The following is a 20,002-nucleotide window of genomic DNA, read 5'->3' on the forward strand; positions in this document are numbered from 1 at the left end:
ATTGAAAACAATAATTATTACAATTTTTCTTTTTTACAAAACCTGTTAAGAGTGAACTGGAAATTTTCCATCAATCACACAGTGCGAAACGCGATAATGCCCTGAAGACAAGCACTTGGCAAGCGCAGGTACTTGGAGGAAATTTCCTTTGGTATAAGGATTGCTAGATGTACGGACAAAGTTCTAAATACATTATTCTGCTCCTCTTTAATGAGTAAATATTTTAGTTACCAGTATACTAGTTGTTTTGGGTTATTCTGATGTAAATTACGATGAACATGTTCCGTCATTTAATACTATAGGGGGTATACTATTCAATTGTAAAAATGATATACCTACATGAGGCCCGCGACGCCATTAAGTTCTCTGTGATTGGCCCGCCTACTGTTCCAAATTGCACACCCCTGTTTTAGAACATACAATAGTTATTTGCATGCGGAGTGTGAGTCCGACTACTTATGAAAAATAAATAACCGCGACTGCAGTAAGGTTTAAAAAAAAAAAAAAAAAAACGGCACTTGCGGATCAACAGATCGCATTTAACCGGGGCTTTACTGTACAAACAGAAGATCTATACCCAGAAAATACTGATTTGCGAGAAGATAGATTTTTCTCTAGTCTTGGAGAAAGAAATATACAGCAGAGTTGATTCATAAGAAAAAAAAATATATGAACCACCACACTAAATCTTCTCGTTCCAATTTCTTAAACTAAATCATGTTATGCTGCAGCATTTATTTATGAAATACGAACTAAATAATGTTTCCGGAATAGTTCATTCGAAGAAAACTCAACCTCAAAAGGTAAACTACCGTTTGTGGGCTTTTTGATTACAAGTGACAATCATATATTAAGGTTATTTATGAACTATGAACCAAAGCCCTTGAGCCATTTTTTTGAGGAAATCACTCGAAAAAGAACTAACCTTCAAGAATAAACTACCCCTGAATCCTTTCAGAACAAAAGAGTTATGGCATACTGTGAGGTTATTAATGAAAACAAAATCGCCAGAGTCGTTTGAGAAAATCGTCCGGAAAAACTTATCAGCAAGCATAAAATATCCCTTTTGGACTTCATAGGAAAACAACTTATACCATTTTATCGGCTTGTTAGTGAATAAATAACTACCTTTTCTGATTAGAGCTTAATACATTTTTTTCTTAAAATTAAAATAAAGTGTTATAGTTTCAACAACTTAACGTTGTCTTCATCAGATACTGTATGCTTTGGTCAGAAAGGGAAGTTATTTAGGGAATAAGTTAAAGCACATTGCCTATTTATCTACAATAAATCTACTCGTAATAAAGGATATCCTGAAAGTCGCCTATCCAAACGAGGCATCTGGATTTTTAACCATAAGAACCAATGAAATGAAACTGCCACCCACATAAGATCAAAATGTGTAGATATATTAGAGATATAAATCATAGGGTAGGGAGGAGATTTGACATTCGCCCTCAAGAATGTCATGAACTAAGTTTTTATTTTTAATTGAGTGTGCAAGAAGACAGACTGGGAGTGTTGAAGACTGAGACTGGGTATGCAAAACCAAGACCACGGACTAGTGCACAACCAAGATCAGGGACTCGGGTGCACAACCAAGATCAGGGACTCGAGTGTACAACCAAGAGCATACAATATAGGATTTTCCTTCGACTGGATAATTTTGTTGTTGGACAGAATATCATTAAGATAATGAGTAAAGCAACAAACAATTTTAAATCTTTACTTATTTTGCATGTGAATTAATATTAGAAGTACATTGCAACTTTTAAATATACATTTTTTCTATCAATAATATATTAATTTAACCTGTTTTTTACTTTAAAAACATAAAAGAAACCTACATTATTGCTAAAAAAAAAAACTAGTAATTCTAAATTACCGTTCTCAAGACTTCCATGATGTGGGAAGATGGAATATATGATACGAAAAGCGAAGGTTAACGACTTAAAAATCTGTCCCTCATAAAATGACGAAAAAGTATTTCTTTTAAAGTAGCGAATTTAAGGTGCATGCTTTCCAAGTTGAAATTTGGACGACAAGAACGGCATCTTTCGTTCAATTTGATAGATGTTACTTTATATCGATCTCTGGATGATCTGTTCTTCAGCAATATAAGAATAAAATATTCAGAACCTTTTTCTTTGTTTAAATTAGCCAGCCTTATATAAATCGTGTTCTTTCTCGTGATTTTATTTCATTCGTGTAAATTTATATAAGCAAGCATGATTAAAAGTAACAGAACTTTCATTTTTTGAAGATCTTATAAACTAAACATTAAAACTGAACACTTACAAACTAAAAACTTACAATTATTATTTTCATACACAGTTATGGTTTGTGCACCTAAGTGGACAAGCATGTGAGACTGTCATTTTATAGGTTCTGGGTTTGATTCCCAGCCTGGATTTACAGTTACTTTCCGGGGGCCACGGTGGCTCAGTGGCAGAGCATTCGCCTTTGGTGCATGGGGCCTTTGGTTTGATCCCAGTTCACGCCAAGTGAACTTTGTTGTGGACAAATTGTGTGTGAGAGTTTTTTCGGAGTTCTTCCGTTTCCTCTCACTTTCTTCATTCCACCATTTCATTCATTTCTCATCATCATCGTCTCCTTTACCCTAGCTGGTATAATCGTGAGACGTAAAACAAAGATTTAATTTCATTTCACTCACAGTTCAAGTACGTTATGCTGTCTAGAACTACACAAGAAAAAAAAAAAAAAAAAAGAAGTGCTCATTAAAAATACAGCATGAAAACGAAGAATTGGTAGTTTACGATCTTTGTTTTGATTTTTTTGTATGAATTTTTATTTAATTTATAAACATTTTTTTAGATCGTAAGTTAAATTTACTGGAGCTAAATAAAGTTATCGAATTAGTAGTCCAATCATATAAAATCAAAAGTTTTTTTTTTCAATTTCAAAAGATAAAAAAAGAAATGTGTAGAAGCGTCCAAACTAGTGAATGCCCAATACAACTAAATTCAAACATTAAATTGCAGTGTTTAGTGTCAGCATCTCTGAAATTAAGATCTCTAAAATTGTTTTTTAAAATTTAATTTTATTCATTTAACAATGAAATCAAAAGGAATCATATTCTTACGGACGAACATGAAAGAAAGAACACGAATATTTTTTTTAAAAAAAAAGAAAGAAAAGAAAAGTAATAGCTATTGCAATCGTAAAACAGATTTTTACACAATTGTTATTATGCACTGCTAAGTGTACACTGTAAAATTGCTGTTATGCCTGCATCGAAATTAGTAATAACGGTGTTCTAGAAATTACTACCTCAAGACAGATAGAAAACATTTTTAAAAAAGTAATAATTTTCAAGGCTTTTCAAATGAAAAAAAAAAAGGTAACTACATTTTCAACTCGTAAACCACTTTAATTACTACGTCCTATAATAAAACATGCATGTGATGCAAAAGAAACAAAAAAACAAAGATACAATATATTATCAAAAATGCTAGGGAAAAACGTCTTAGTAAATGCGATCCAGAACTAACTCAGCTTGATATTTCAAGGTATTTTAGATTCGCGATTAAGAAAAAAAAATAACAAAGGAAGGACAAATGATAAATCCTAGGAGAGCTAAAGCTGTTAGCAAATGAGCTACGGTAATGAAAGTTATGTATGAGACGAGACGAGACAAAACAATTTTCGTCATTAGATTGGAGACAAGACAGAGCTGTTCCCATAGAAATTATATACATGTTGGAAGATATTACTTTCATGACAATTTTCCAGGTTAGGCTAGAAATTAGATTTCTGGGCATTTCTGACCATCAATGGCTATGTTAGCACGTCACGTATGAGGAATTACGTTCATCGGCGATCACACTATCCGAGGAAAGGGAAGGAAGAGGCCTGAGACCTATATGTTAGGCACCATACCGGCATTTGCCTGGTGTGAATGGAAAAAACTCAGGAAAACCTCTCTGAGGATGGCTGGCCTGAAAAAAGCTTTTTACACTTTTTCGAGTGTCCCCATCCGGAACCGAACCCGGGACCGCTTGGACCAACGACAATTTTCCAGACAAAATAGCCTCACATCTTGTCTCCTGTGTATATCTAACAGTGACAAACACACTCTTCAACGAAGCGATTATTCTAATATTGCTTTAAATCAGTTAGGTTTCTGTAAAGATTTATTAATATACTTGTTACACATGTAGGTTATAACTTTATATATTAATCAAAAAAAAAATTCTCTATTACGAAAAAAGTAATTCATTGATTTTTAAGCAAATCTATTCTAAATGGCCACTAAATCAACCGCCTGATTATTCACAACGTTTTAATTCACTTTGAGAGACAGTGAAACGAGACAAAAAGTTTCAGTTTCGTCCGATAGATGTCAATCAATGAAGGATGCTTGGTGCCATCTAACAGCAAGATGTGTAACTACTTCTACCTTTGTTTCAATACTAGAAAATTAGGATATGGATAGCTACCGTAAAAGTAACCGTTACCCTTTAAGATATTAATGGATTGATCCATTAACTTTTCTAAGATAATCACTCTGGCTATCTATAGAAAATAAATATTTTTTGTTAAAAAAAATCAAAAACATTTTCGTTCAAAAGTCGTCTTTATCCGTTATTAAAGACTCCATTACAGAACTCATAAGAGATTAGGGTCTATCGGTCTGGCTATCTATTATGATGAAAATAATCAAAGAACACTTGCATTCAATAATTATCGTGTGGGATAACGGACGTACCAACAATATCACAAGTCACAGATGCATGATCCTAACAACAGGTATGTGCCATGTATTTTTGTCAAATAGCAATTAGATTTTTTTTTTCAATATTATATATATCTTGGAGTCCAACTACCAACCTCGATAGCTCATAATTTAAGAACAAGACGCCAATACACTATATTATATTTTACATACATAGTAAAAATAAAATATTTCAGTTTAACGTCCTACGATTACGCCCTTTAGGAGAAGGGAAACGGATGATTAAGAGAAGGATATGAAAGAGGAAGAATTTAGGGAATTAGAATTTTAGATTTCTGGGCTTTCGGCATCTAAGGACATTTAGCTCGTCACGTATGAGGTATCACGTCCCTCGGCGAGCACACTATCCGGGGAATGGGAGGGAAGGAAGCGGCCTGGGACCTAAATGTTAGGTACCACTCCGGCATTTGCCTGGTGTAAATGAGGAAAAACCTCACTCAAGAAGGCTGGCCTGAAAAAGCTGTTACACTTTTTCGACCGAGTGTTCCTATCGAGAAACGAACCCGGGTCCGCTGGCACCAAAGGCGAGAGCGTTAGCGAATACGCTACTCGGGGTCATATGATGGAAGAATTGGTGGAATGAGAATGTGGAAGGAAATGGGAGTACCCCGAAACAAACCCAGGGACACGCCAAGTGAGCTTTGTGGTGGACAAATACCGTGTGCGTGGGTTTCCTCGGGTTCTCTCGTTTCCTTCTACTTTCTTCATTTCGCCATTTCATTCATTTCTCATCATCATCGTCTCCTTTAGCTTAGCCGGCATAATCGTGGGACGTAAAATTTATACCGCCTTATACAGAGTCGTTTTGATGTCTGATTAGCGTCATACTAAACGCCTGACTACTGCAGGAAACAAATGATAGTCGAACTCTTTAGTATGGCTCTAATCACGTGTCAGAACGACTCTTCATAAGGCCCAGAGAGTTTATTTTTTGGCCGGGGACCGAACCATAGATCCAACGCAACAGAGGTAAACACTACCACTGAGCCACAAGTGTGAGCAGTTTTTTTTTCTTTTAGAAAACACGTGTCGGGGGGGGGGGGCACTCTAAATTACGTATTAACAAAGCCTACAGCTACTTATCTCGCATTTTTCTGAAGTACTAGCAACAAGACGTTCAATTGTCACTTATCTATTCAAGGTTGGCAGTTACAGTCATAAGGTACCACCTAATCTCTAAACATGAAAAAAATAGCTTCAACCCGAACTTTGGAACACTTGTAAAGTATCATAATTAAGATGTTTGTTTATTGTATTCTGAAACTATCTGCCACTGCTGGTACTATTCTAGTACGGGGGGACACTTTCAGAGCTCCATGGGGGTGCCCAAGGTGACCAGACGTCCCACTTTAGCCGAGACAGTCCCCTTTTTTCACACCGTTGTCCCGTTTTTTTCTGATTCTCAAACGGGACGCCTAAATGTCCCGTTTTTAAGTAAAAATGACCTAGGTGTCCCGTAACTATTATTCAAAATATAAATCGTCAATGCAAATTCTAATCTTTTCCGTACCAACACTCGTTGTCAAGGTTCAGCCGTGTCTAGAACTTCTGAATGTTCAAATGGAAATTGAGTGTTCGTGGTTCAAGTGGGAATTGAGTGGGAATTCTGAGTGTTCAACTACTCAAAAGAATTCTTGGATAGAACTTGCAATCGGGAAACTTTATTTGTTGTGTGGTACACGCAGTGGCGGCGGTTGGACGTTAGAAGTGGGGGGGCAAGACATGATCTGAACAATTGTATATGAATGTTAGATTTCCTGATTGTTTCTAACACTGTTTCATGAAAGGTTGTATAATTAATAGGATACTATCTTTTTCACTTAAAATGCCGTATATCGTATTTCTATCCACAAGAGCAATACAGGTAGGTACTAGCCCTTAATACTCTAAAACAACGAAAGTGTAAGAAGAGATTTGAGTTCTTGCTCATGAACATCTTAAAATTCGGTCTGGAAAATTGTGTGATCAGATTATTTAATAAATTTGCAAAATAAGTAAATAGAAGAGACAATATTAATCATAATACGAGTAATGAATAATGACGCTTGTTTTGCACAAGTTATATTGAAACTGGGAATTAATGAACAATTTATACCTTTAATTCCACACATGCCATGTTTTTAGTCTTAGAAAATGAAATACAGTAAGTACTGCAAGCATATGGTATGGCATTTAAAGAAATATGCAATTGCAATATTAATTGCTTTGAATTGCAATTAAAACGCAATTCCTGTAGCTTTCTTAACTCCATGGGAAGACAAATAACCAATATGTACTAACGCAACGGCAAATATCATAATGCACCATTTTTTTTCTATGAAACAGTAATAAATACAAAACCTTTACCAGGGTGTCCACATTCTGGAAAAAAAGTCCAAGTCAGGGAAAGGTCAGGGAAGTAAAAATGTATCAGGTGAAGTCAGGGAAATGGCAGATTGGTCAGGGAAAGTCAGGAGAAAATCGATTTAGGTCCATTCTTCAATTATTGAATTTATGAAATAGGGTTGATTTCTTTACTGTTACTGGATGCAAAATATGGTGTTCTCAATGATGATATTCAGGAAGTCAGTGTTCTCTGATATAGTCGTTGAAACTAATTTTCTGCAAAAAACACATCTAACTACATCCTGACATATTTGCTCAAAAGGGTAGACGCTGTTCTAGAAGAATTGCATGGTGCCAAGAGGAAATCTGGATAAGTGGCTAAGAACGCGAAGAAATAGTATCTCCAGCTCACAATGAAAGCTCAGACTGAAGAATTTAAGGAACATTCGAATGAATTCATAGCCAATGATAGAGATGGTATTAGACTTGATGAGTTTTTTTACTTAGTCTTAAGAAATGGGAAGAACTTCGTTGACTTATTGTGAGGTGCAGGTAGCTATAGCAGAAATCTATGCTTACCCAGAGTACACCACCACACTAACAATGATAATATACGATGGAGTGGCTAGGGATATTAAAATAAATACCCAAAATCTGAATAAAATGCAAATAAGATACATTAGCATATGTAATTCCCTATGTGGAGATAATGGTGATCTCCTGTGGAAGCCGCCACTGCCACGTTCAATAGTCGGTAGAGCATGAAATACATGAATAAAACATACAAGAATCTCAGGGTATTTTTCTGACTACAGTTATGGTCTTGAAGCTACTTATAGAGAGTTTCAGAATAAACAAAGGTTAAAAAAAAATAATTTAAACCAAAACAGGTAGCAGCCTGTCAATTACTCTCTATACTCATAACTGTGTCCTTATTAAGTTCTTTGGGCGTAATTCTCCCTGGGCCCCATTCAGGAAGATGGTCAGATGTACACAAGACAAGGAAAAGGTTTCCTTGACTCTCACTCCTGGAAACAAGACATTGGAATTAGTATTCAGGTACTCACCGTACAGGAAAACAGACACCCTGGAAATACTTTGGATAGATGAAGATTTATTCTTCGATAAATAAACCATGGATGAAAGTAGAAGCACTTAATACTTCCATTGTAATTATACACACTTTGACTTCCTTAATACTTATGGTGTACCACACACATATTGAATACACACAATTTCCACACTGGAAATTTTCACACTAAGTGAAATACACAAATTTCCACTCAAAAAAAAAAATGATGATTAAAGCCGGAGATCTGTCTGATCTCTTAAATGATCCGATAATCAGATACACAACATTAATACGCACTCCTCATAATTTCAAGTTCACTGTCTCTGACTGTCTTTCAGAGAGGAGGCTGATAAAAAAAAAATAAATGGTTATACACAATTCACTTCAGAATTGTTAATTATCAATATATATATATATATATATATATATATATATATATATATACGACGCACTGTTCATCCGGAAAAGGGTGACGCACAGTTCCTGACGGAAATCACAAATATAGTTTCCACATTCTCATTCCACTAAACTGGAAATGTTCGTGACGACGCAGAATAGCTGGATGGTCACAATGACGATGGAACTGACGTAAGATATGTCAGCATAATAGTAAATTAAGCAACTGCTTGTCTCCTTGTTCTAAAGTCCAAGGATGGCACTGCCGTAATAGCGTGACAGATCTGGTTAAATCTCATATAGAGATTTGACCGTAAAATTCTATTCCATGTCAGGAATTTATATAATAGTGCCACTGCACGTTAATAACGTTGTAAGCAGAATGACTGCTACGTTGTGATGCTAGCCTAGACCTAGCCAAATAACCATAATTCAGACACTATGTCACACAATTATGTTCTGGTGAAATAAACGAACATAGCGTAGTTTTAAAATTTTGAAGGATAACACTGTTCAAAACACTTGAAGTAAATCACTATAAATTTTATAGTAATAAGTACTGTTTACTACTAAACACCTTTTCCCGATACATGTCGTTACATGTATATTAGTCAACAGGACATCCTGGAGAGACGTTTCTCATACCATCCTGGGTTGATTTTAAAACTTCACACACGATAGTTTGAAGTGTTCTCTTCCGAGACTATACAACCACTTCCCTTGCTCAGCCACGAACAAGGTTATTAAACTCGACTATTCCAGGAAAATAGCCGACTCGCTCTTCTCAGAATTTTCCCACAAAGGGTTTGATGCCCCAGGCAAGATATCGTGGGTGGTCTCCTACGTACAGACCACAGAAAACTAGCTTCTGCCTGCACATTTCGCCAGACACCTATGAGAGGTGCTGCCCTCACCTGCGATGGCGGTCACTTTAAAAAACAGAAGTCCATAACACTAGCATGTAAACATTTACTATTTCACTTAAAAATAACACTTTGCATTAAAGTTTCACATGATAAAATGTACAAAAATAAAGAAAAATATATATAGAATACATTGGTACATATATACAAAACTGTCATCTCTCTGGGTATTAGAAGGAAGTCTCTTTTCCTATGGCTTCCCTCAAAACTGTCTGCTACCAACCCCAGTAGCCATGTTTGCAAGAGAGAGAGAGAGAGAAAGAAAACATCTTAGGTTACTATTAATTTTGAAAATATACAAGAGCCAAATGTCTTGAACGCAGGGAAACACGTTGACAAATATAGTCATGAATTTTGAACGGTCTTTCCAAGAACTAGTGAGCGTAATACGTTAATATTAATATTTTACATATAAAATGAATCAAAATAAAATACAATATTTTCAAAACTGCTGTGCATCCTGGGAAAATTTCTTAGGTCCGCTCACTGACGGGGTAACGAACTTTGGCGAAGAGGGGTGGGGATGACGCTCTGAGCTTGCTACTCGAGAAATTCTTCTAAAAGGTGTGAAAAATCGCACCTTTGCAAATTCAAAATCTATCATGTTGACGCTAAAAATTTTACGACTTTTTCAACAAAGCATGTTGAGCGTCAGTCAGCAATGCATCCATACCAGTATTGCTTTACAAGAGGAAGTGAACAGGATACTTCCTATACTTAATGAGTCATCTTCTCTTGCTCATTCAGTGATTTCTTCACTCGTGAGTTGTCTTAGACCTCACATGCAGTTCTCGATGCAGACAAGTGTCGCCGAGAAAAAAAATCTCTGTCCATGTAGCTTTGTAGCCCCAAAGTTCAAACTTCTATACAAGAATCCATAGAATATTCTTTAATTTCTTCTTTAATTAATCGAATGTAGAGTAGTATAATAACTATCCCACTTCATTAACATATGTAATATATACAACATAATGTCCCAGTAATGAGATGCACGCAAGAAATAAATCATTCATAGCCTATAAAGGAAATAACATACATAAATAAATACAATATACAGCAATATTGTATTAATACTTCCGTATTACGCTCGGTGTTTACCCATTAACATTCATAATAACAAGATAATATTTAATATGCATGCTAATTAAGAAGCAATTAATTTTATCACAAATTAATATATTTAAGTAATGATATGCAAATGTGCCCCTCATCTGCATTTTGATATGCAGATGAAGGAGAAGGAACTCGGCCTTCTACATTATGGTCAGTTACGAAATGTGTTTTATCTTCTTTCACGGAAACGCATTTTTTGAAAGTGGTTTCACAATAAATAAAATTCTCATTGTTGACAACTTACAAGAATCATCTCTGGTGGCTCAACGGATCATATATGATTCTCTGATGAGAATAGGTGGATAAATTCAGTGGGAAGTTCAATGAGACAATATCAGGTGTATTTGGAAAAGAAAAGATAAATAAATGCTGGAGAGGAGAAGAGGAGAGAGAAACGGAAGATTCAGCAGCAACTAAAGGAGCGGGAGGAAGAAAATTAACATGCGAAGACAAGGACATTCAGATCAATAAGAAGAAAACTCTGCGAGAAAATATGAAAACAAATTTCTAAATTTGTTGCATTTAACAACTGCACAAGCAAAAGTATATGTTACATGATGTGTGTGTGTTTTTTTAATAATCAGTAAAATCATGTATGAACTGTTTATTGCTATAGGCAATATTATAATGCTGTGTAATTGGTATTAAAATGTGTAAGCATATAATGTGTAATTTTTTTCATGTCTTAAGTACTCTGTATACTGCACACTTTCGTTTGTAACTTTACATTTTGTGTAATATGTAGGCCTAATCAATAATGGCCTAATGCACATATTTGTAAATTTACATTCCTTTGGAAAGAAAAAAGAAAGAAACAGAAGTGGAATAGAACAAGGCCAACTATGGGGAATGTGGAGACTGGGGTTTCTTTCTTTTTTCTATATTTTAAAGTTATTCAGGGGTCAGGGAAATTGCAACTTTTGTCATGGAAAGTCAGGGAAAAGTCAGAGATCTTTTCTCCAAATTGTATCGACACCCTGTTTACATTTCCAAATGAAATTATATAAATTAGGGCACTTCAAAAAAGTGGGGGGGGGGGCAACTGCCCTCTCTTGCTCCCCCTAATCGCCGCCCATGGGTACACGTAAAGTTAGAAACGGTGTGTTATCACTCTTACTTGTGTATTTTGTAAATTGAGAACACTTCTGAGTCCCAAAATGCAATCTGGAAGTCAGATATCCCTCTCCCGTTGCCGATTCGTATGCGTCCCGTTTTCACAAGTGAAAATTCTGGTCATCTTGGCACTCCCCCCCCCAATAAACATACCTGAAAGAAACACAATGTGAGCATAAATATGTTAACCACTAGCTCACAACATTCACTCAGGAACTCTAAAGAAACAAAGACTTATTTTGGAATTGAAAGAATACAGTAAATATGCTGATTGTTTAATTGTAATAATTTATTTTATACTCTTACAAATAAACAAATTAAATAAAAATAAAAAACTTATATTTTTATTACTTCACTTACTTCGTTATTCATTACAACGCAAGCTTCAACGTTTGTTTTTACTTTATGAATAATGGTGTAACTCTCTTCTTATGAATATGCACTTGCTTACTATTTATTACTTTGATAAGCAATCTGCACTAGTTGTGACTGGGCTCTTTAATATGTCCAGTTTATTCATTTAGGTTTTTTTATTTGGCAACAAAAGAAAAAAAACAATAGACCATTTATAAATAAGCATTTCTAACAATTCTCAGAAAAATAAATCTAACTTATATTGATAAAGTACACACATAATAATAATAATAATAATAATAATAATAATAATAATAATAATAATAATAATAATAATAATAATAATAATAATAAAACTAAAAAGAGGAGCATTAGTAGAGGAAAGTTGCCAATTATGGGGAGGTTTTTTTATAAGGCTTCCTGCTTAAACATGCTTTGTAGGAAATATGTGAAACTTCCGGTAATGCTGTACAGAAACCTTGTTCGTCTATTCTACACATGGAAATGTGAGAAAAAACAATAGTCAAAGAATAAAAAAATAAAAACAAACAGTATTGCTGTTCCCCATATTAGGCTACCGGGGTTCCTAATATGGGGATGGTGGGGTTCCTAATATGGAGCTATGACATATAGATGCTTACATCAATATTACTTGCATAAAGCAAGGACACACAACCTTGCAGAGAAACTATTGTGATAAATACGGGAAAATGAAATAAGAAGATAAAATATGAAGATATAATATGATTGTATTGACGTTATTGTTAATCAAAAATAAAATAGATCTACATTGTTCTAAAGCTGGAAAAACATTAGGTCTAATACAAAACGTTAATACAAATCATTATGCCTACATAACTGTAAAGAAAAATAATTTCAGATGCAGAACACAATATCTTGGAACTATTCAAAGAAAGAAATGCATTTATAATAAATGGTTGTTTGAAAATAGTTTCTATAAACAAGAAGTCTTTTCCATTTCTCGTTTTCAATTGAATGATAGACGAAATATAAAAAATGTGTCTCTTCCTTTTTACTGAAGTTGGAGATCTAGAAAAACTTAAAAGCCTGATACTTTTTCACTCAAATCGTAAATCTACAAAAAAAAAAAAAAAAAAAAAAAAAAAGTCTTCTTCTTTTCATGTATACTACTTAAATTGTAAATCTACGAGAAAAAAAAAACACTGTTTGCTTTGCACTGAAATTAAAACTCCACAAACCATAATTTTACTTAGAGCAACATCTTTCACAGACGAAAATGTCATCATCGACGCCTGCACAGAGAACATGATCCCACCGTGAACACACTGCACATTGAATCCACTATTCACCTTCACGATCTTCGGAAAATAGTCCACTGCAATAGAAACACTCGGCTTCTTCTTTGTTATCTTCGTCGGACACATCCGACAATTGCATATATTCCCAGTTAGATGAACTGATTTTATCCATTTGATTTTATCCATAGCCGGTTCAAATAAGTCAGAAATTTATCTACTGCTTCAGGAGTAAATGATGTAGCTCTAGAATGTGAGAGACCCTGTGGCGTTCTAATCGATAGCTGAGGGTGACGTTTAAGAAATTGTTTCAACCATTTTTTACCTGCCGTCTTCTCTGTCCGGGAAAAAGGATTCGGAATTTCATTTCTGACTGCCGATTGGTACTCTAAACGTCGTACATCCGTCATTGACAAGCCAAATAACTGTTTTTCCATACTAATGCAATGATTAACAAGTTCAATATGTAACGGGAGAACGTGCTTCCTACCTAATTCGGTTACCCTCGGCGCAGTATCCTGGCCTGTCTAACGTTGTTTGTGGTACATTATAAATACGAGAGGCCTTGAAACTTCCCATTTCCTACTTCATGACAGAGGAAACAGCTGCGTTCATATTCTCTTGCTGCCATTGTTTCCTTTTCAGCATCTAAAACAGACAGAAAAGTATCCTCAATTTCCAGAATAAATTAAGGGTTCGTAATTTGGGGAGCCCCATATTAGGAACTTCTCACCACCCCATAATAGGCAACTTTCGTTGACATTTTTCTCACGCATATATCAACAATTAGTAAATGTAGAAAACACGATATACACTACTTACTATGAGCTTCGTTTTCTACTCAAGCGCGTAAGATAGTGTAATTGGATATTTCTTACCTTTACAGCGACACAGAGACGTTACTTCCGAGACGGCGCAAATTTTCTCCTGCACACCAAACACTTCCATTCGACTGAGACAAAGAAACTAATTGCGACGCCACCTAGCTTAGGCCGTGTTGCCAGTTCGTGACACTAATTTACCGTTCACGCAATTTATCTTCCACAAAATTCCCTCGTTTATGAGAAATCCCACCTCCCCATATTAGGCAACCTCCCCATATATAGCAACTTTCCTCTATAAAACATAATGTAAATAAAAGTCAATTAAGCAGAAATAATTCCTTGTCAACGCTATAAAAATTGTCAACCTCTCTTATCTACTTAAAACAACGAAAAGCTAAGTACAGTAGTCCTAAAATTATATTTTAGCTTTATACTGCTAAAAGTTATTGCTTAAAAACTATCAGTTATATCTCAAAATTTTCACTTGCTTAACACAGTCGGCAGAGTCGTTTTGACGTCTGATTAAGGCAATACTACGGGGTTGACTAACGGATGGTTATGAAAAGTGTGTTCAGAGTCTCTGATTAGGACGTAGTAATCGACGGAGTTCATTACATGTGACTAATTAATCTAGAGCAGAGGGTACCCTTTTAGCCACGGTTTAGCTTGTGCGACACATTTCGGATTTCGTATGTCATGTATTTCCATTTTTACAGACTACGCATGCGCACATCTCTTTTCCATAGTTGCCACATCTATTTTTCTCACCTGATGCACTGGGTTATATTAGTTAATCATACCCAAATTAATTGTTTAGTTGTACTCAAAGTAGACTCTGAATACCAAAAAAGTACACCTTCCTTACTGAAGTGCTAGTATGACACTAACTAGTCGCTGACTAACTATTGATTAACGAATTCTCTCTGAATACCACCCAGTAAGTCTAAATTTATGTACTAAAAGTATATGTCTGTCTTTTTAAAATTTCACATTTAAAATTCAGTGGAACTAAAATCGTGTTATTTCTTATGTTGTGATTTGGTGCTTTAAAACCTATGGTTCGTAAACAGTATGCACTGATGTATACATTATGTAGTATTTTTTGAATGCGTACTTTGTCAAAAATCTTCTCTTCTATTCGAAAGAATCCTCAAACCCCAATAATCATTCCAATACTTATTCTTAGCTATGTGAATACTAGCTCATTTTCATCTTAAAACATAGAAGTCGAATAAAACATTTTTTTGCAGAGATTATATTTTGTTTGTCAAAATTTCAGAAGCGCTGTTCCATATTACCAAACCAAATTCTAGTTTTATAATAATAATAAATTTGTTAAAAATATGTAAACGACTATTACTAATGGAGCTTTTATTAACCATTAGTTGAAAACTACAGCGTAGTGTACTGCGAGTCAATTGCTTGAAAGCATTAAGTAGTATCAATAACTAGAATGCGATTAAAATGTAAGTCGAGTTCGCTTTACAGATAAGATTCTGAATTCGAAGACAGCTGTAATAACTAAAACTTATTACTCTGAATATACGAATTACACTTTTTAATGGACCCCTCTGGCTTTGAAACAAAGTATGTTATTGCCAATTTTCCATTGCATTATCTTTTATAGATTATGCAAAGAAAATTAACGTATCTCTAGACAATAGTACATTCTATAGTAATTGAGAAATAATTTCATATTGTTTAGGTATTATTCTAGGATTGTGACGTACGAGATGGACATATTCTTTTCTAAACTACAATATGAGTACATCACAGATAGAAGTGTTAAATGAGAAACTAAAATGCACGTGCGTTTCACGAATAACACTAAAAGTCCGTCTCCTGAAGAAACCAAGGCAGATAGAAGCATGAAATCTTTTGTAACGTTCAAGGGACATGAAAGACAACACTATGCTGATAAGGTGAACCCCCTTGAATCCACCTCATGGGGGTTACGGAGGGTAACTACAAAATTGTAAATAGCAACCCCCACCGTATGGTACCCCGTTTGAAAGGTAATCAGGTTTAGAGACCAGTTTTGGAAACTACATGTCGCTAACGTGTCCCTATCCAACATGGCAGTCATCAGTTTCACACGGTGTTGTTACCCCACGTAACTCCTTTTAGGCCTTCCTCTTGGGAGATTCTCCTTATCATTATAATATTATGTTCCTTGAGGGTTAGAAAAGGTTTTATGCTTCTATCTGCCTTGGATTCTTCAGGAGACTGGCCTTAGTGTTATTCGTGGAACGCACTGTATATATATGAGTACGGGATGTTATACAGGGTGTTTCAAAACAACACCGACAACGTTTGGGAGGTGATTCCTGACACGAAGATAAGACAAAAAGTATAGACCAACTTGGGTGCACAAATGCTTCCTTTCGGAGTTATAGGCTGCCAAAATCTCTCTCTCACACTCACACACACACACACACACACACACACACACACACACACACACACACACAAATTAAATTTAAAGATCCATAGCTCCAAAACTATGGGACCTACCGAAATCGGGTCAAGACTTCACTTAGGAACTATCATGTGCTTTATCTAAATATCCATGTTTCAGAATTCTGCAGTACTTCCACAACAGTTTTTATAAAGGGAGTTTGGCTACTGGCATTTAATTAGAAGTACTCACCAACTACCTCTATAAAAATGGTTGTGGAAGTACCATTCTCAAACATGGATATTTGGATAGAGCACATGATAGTTCCTAAGTGAAGTATTGACCTGATTTCGGTAGGTCCCATAGTTTTGGAGCTATGGACCTTTAAAGTTCAATTTTTTGTGATTTCGGCAGCCTATAACTCCGAAAGGAAGCATTTGTGCACCCAAGTTGGTCTATACTTTTTGTCTTATCTTGGTGCCAGGAATCACCTTCTAAACGTTGTCGGTGTTGTTTTGAAATATCCTGTATATCAGGGTCGGCCCTAGACAGTTTACTGCCCCATGCAATAGCATCATTTGCCCCCTTTCTCCAGAAAGAACAATCTCAAAGGCCACGTTTTTAAGTATGCTACTCCATAAACAACAAAAGGGAGGGAAAGCGCACTTGTACTCAGAAAAGCCGAAAAACTACAAATACAATCTCGTTATGTCTGTTTTTGTCTTTAAATAATAATCTATTATGTTAGTGAAATATAAAGCAAACACCTACAGAGGAAAGGTAATCCTTTTTATAGAATTTGATACCGAGCTTCAATATCAATACATCAGTTTGCAATTTCAGTTCAACTCTCTCTTTTATCTTTACTTCATGGTTTTCCTTCTACATCTGTTAAAAAATTTAAAAGAAAAACTTGCTTCCACTTTCAATGACAAGGAACTTGTTTGTGACAAACACAAAACTACTTTTCATATATATATATATATATATATATATATATATATAAACTCTGATAAATAACATGTGTGTCGACAATTAAGTTCTTGTATTTGACAACAATCAAGCAATTCATGCTAGGATTTGTTTGATCATTTGCTTTAACACTGTCCACGTGACCTTAAAGTAATCCGGCTTAAACATGATTTATGATTGTAGCATTCAAATTGAAGGTCAGCTTGGTAAATTTAACTATCATCATCATGAAGTATGATTCCAACAATAAATATTTATTTTAAATAACATAGTAATAACAGATTTTGCTGCCCCGTGCAACAAATTCACGTGTTGCACATATAATAGAGTCGGCCCTGATATATACAACGACTGAATTCAGTTGACGTATTTTTATACATTGTAACACACTGGGAGGTGTTGCTCCTTTATGGAAAATATTTTAACAATGTAAACAATTTTGTTGTATACACAAAGAAAGCTGTTTTGAAACATAATTATTGATAAGGACTATATTGACGTCTAAATAACACGTGGGTTTTTCTAAACATCAAGTTAATCAATATTCCAAGCCGTGAATACACCGCAGTGATATTAGTAAGAGTCTTTTCTTCTTATCTTGAAATGAATTGAGGAATTTTGGAAACAACTGATCGTATTCACAGTCAGTTTGTATTTCACTGATAGTGTTAAATTACTATTTTCCCGAAAATTCATTTAATCTATAATAAGTACGTTTATAGAACAAATATTTATAATACTAAGGAAAAATACTATTTAGTCTCTGAGAGGAAAAGTATGTCCGATAGTTAAATTTAACATATTGATCCGGTAAACTTTCCTTTCTTATCCTCCCATAATTAACTTCTGCAAACGTTTCATTCATAACCACAAACCAGAGCGTTTATTCTAAGACGAGATGTTGCTTCAATGAAGCTACAATTGGTCACGGATTGAACGCTTTATGATTACTTTGGCAACAAACTAGACATTCTTGCTTAAAAGCTAATCAAACTACACAAAAGTCATTACCTATACAAGAACGTTTCTATATAAGATAAGATGGAGTTCGAATCTTTTTTTCCCTAGCTCGTGTATATTTATACACATGGGTAATTGTGAGGAGGAACGCGGAGGTACGTCGTTACTCCCCTTCTAAGAAATAAATATGGCGTTCCTCTACTTCCTAAAATATTACAATGGGCAAAGATAGGCACGGGGTACGGCGTGACGTCATGCATACCCCCTACCTTTTCAAATCCACTGTTCATACAGTAGAACCCCTGTAATCCGTCACCTTTGGGACTGGGGGGTATGGTCGGAACGCAAAAAGGGCGGATTATCAGAAAATACAGAAAAATAAGGATTTCTAGTAAAATAAACAATCTCTAAACTCAAAAATGACTATATTGTTCTCTACAGTAAAAACAACTGAATAGTAAACACTAAATATTGCACAGTACAGTATAGTACAGTACAGAAAACACGCACAACGAAAGGAACGATACAAGAGATGACGGGACACTCAAGCGGATAGCGGTAGCAGCACGTAAACAACAATGCCGCGACGGCAGTAAACAAAAATGGGCCTCGTGGGTCACCGACGAGTCGGGACAAGTTCGGCTCGAGCACTATCGGATCAACCGGAGTGGCAGACCAGCAGAGGGCGGACGAGAGGGGTTCTACTGTACGTTGATCCGCCTTAAAAAGATCCTCACTGCTGACTGATTAAAATTACTTATTTGTAACATGATTTTTCTTTTTAAAATTTGAATTGAAGTTATTGTTGAAATTCGCTGAGAGAGTAAATTTTAAAAAGTGGGTATTTTCTTTCCAGTACCATTAATTAAGATTAGTTCATTGAAATTCTATAATATAATAATCAACCCAGCCTTAGTTCGAAAATATGGATTCTGAAAATATTTTTAGTATCTACTTTTTTCGACTTTCAAACTATGCTATGCATTAATATCGGAAGTTTTATAGAAGGCTCTATCCATTCGTCGCTCTGCCCGTCTGTCTGTCTCAACAGGTATCATAGTGAAGACAAAGATATCGAGAAACGTTTTCGGAATTGATTCAGCGTCCGAAAGATGATATTCCATCTCATTCGTCGTATATCTAATCCAAGCCAGAGGTGGTAGAGAAATAACTAACGGTTTCAACGTTGATTGTATAGAATACAGAAGGTTGTTCACTGTATATCCGGACCATTTTCGATTCCGTGCTGCCACCTGGCGTATCATGCTGAAGCTATGGGTTTGCTGACGGGAGCAGTTTCGTGTCTACGCTTGTAGATGCTTAAGTATTGGTAGTGAGTGTCATCAAATGGCACCGAAAATCAGCCGGTATTGAGAGAGTTACATAATGGCCCTTTTCCATGCTAAGTTTTCGTACGTACACATTGTGAAACAGTGTTAGAAGAATGGGTTAACACTACAGTAATACGGAAATACACGGTAATATATAGCAAGAAATTGTTTTATGGAATCGATTTAGC

The 20,002-nt window shown here is 35.3% G+C and overlaps 1 protein-coding gene and 1 long non-coding RNA gene across 2 annotated transcripts in view; both read right to left on the reverse strand.

Moving 5' to 3' along the window:
- LOC145687899 (alkaline phosphatase 4-like) overlaps positions 1-20,002 on the reverse strand; it is a 166,149-nt gene that overhangs the window by 47,063 nt on the left and 99,084 nt on the right. The window lies entirely within an intron of this gene.
- LOC145687650 (uncharacterized) lies at positions 12,863-14,341 on the reverse strand. The gene is made up of 2 exons (XR_014131701.1): positions 14,208-14,341; positions 12,863-13,977 (listed from the first exon to the last, which is right to left on the reverse strand). It is a non-coding gene; the product is annotated as an uncharacterized LOC145687650 (long non-coding RNA).

The sequence above is a fragment of the Thermobia domestica genome, chromosome 6 (assembly GCF_964235325.1).
Source record: "Thermobia domestica chromosome 6, izTheDome1.hap1.1, whole genome shotgun sequence".
Taxonomy (NCBI): Eukaryota; Metazoa; Arthropoda; class Insecta; order Zygentoma; family Lepismatidae; genus Thermobia; species Thermobia domestica.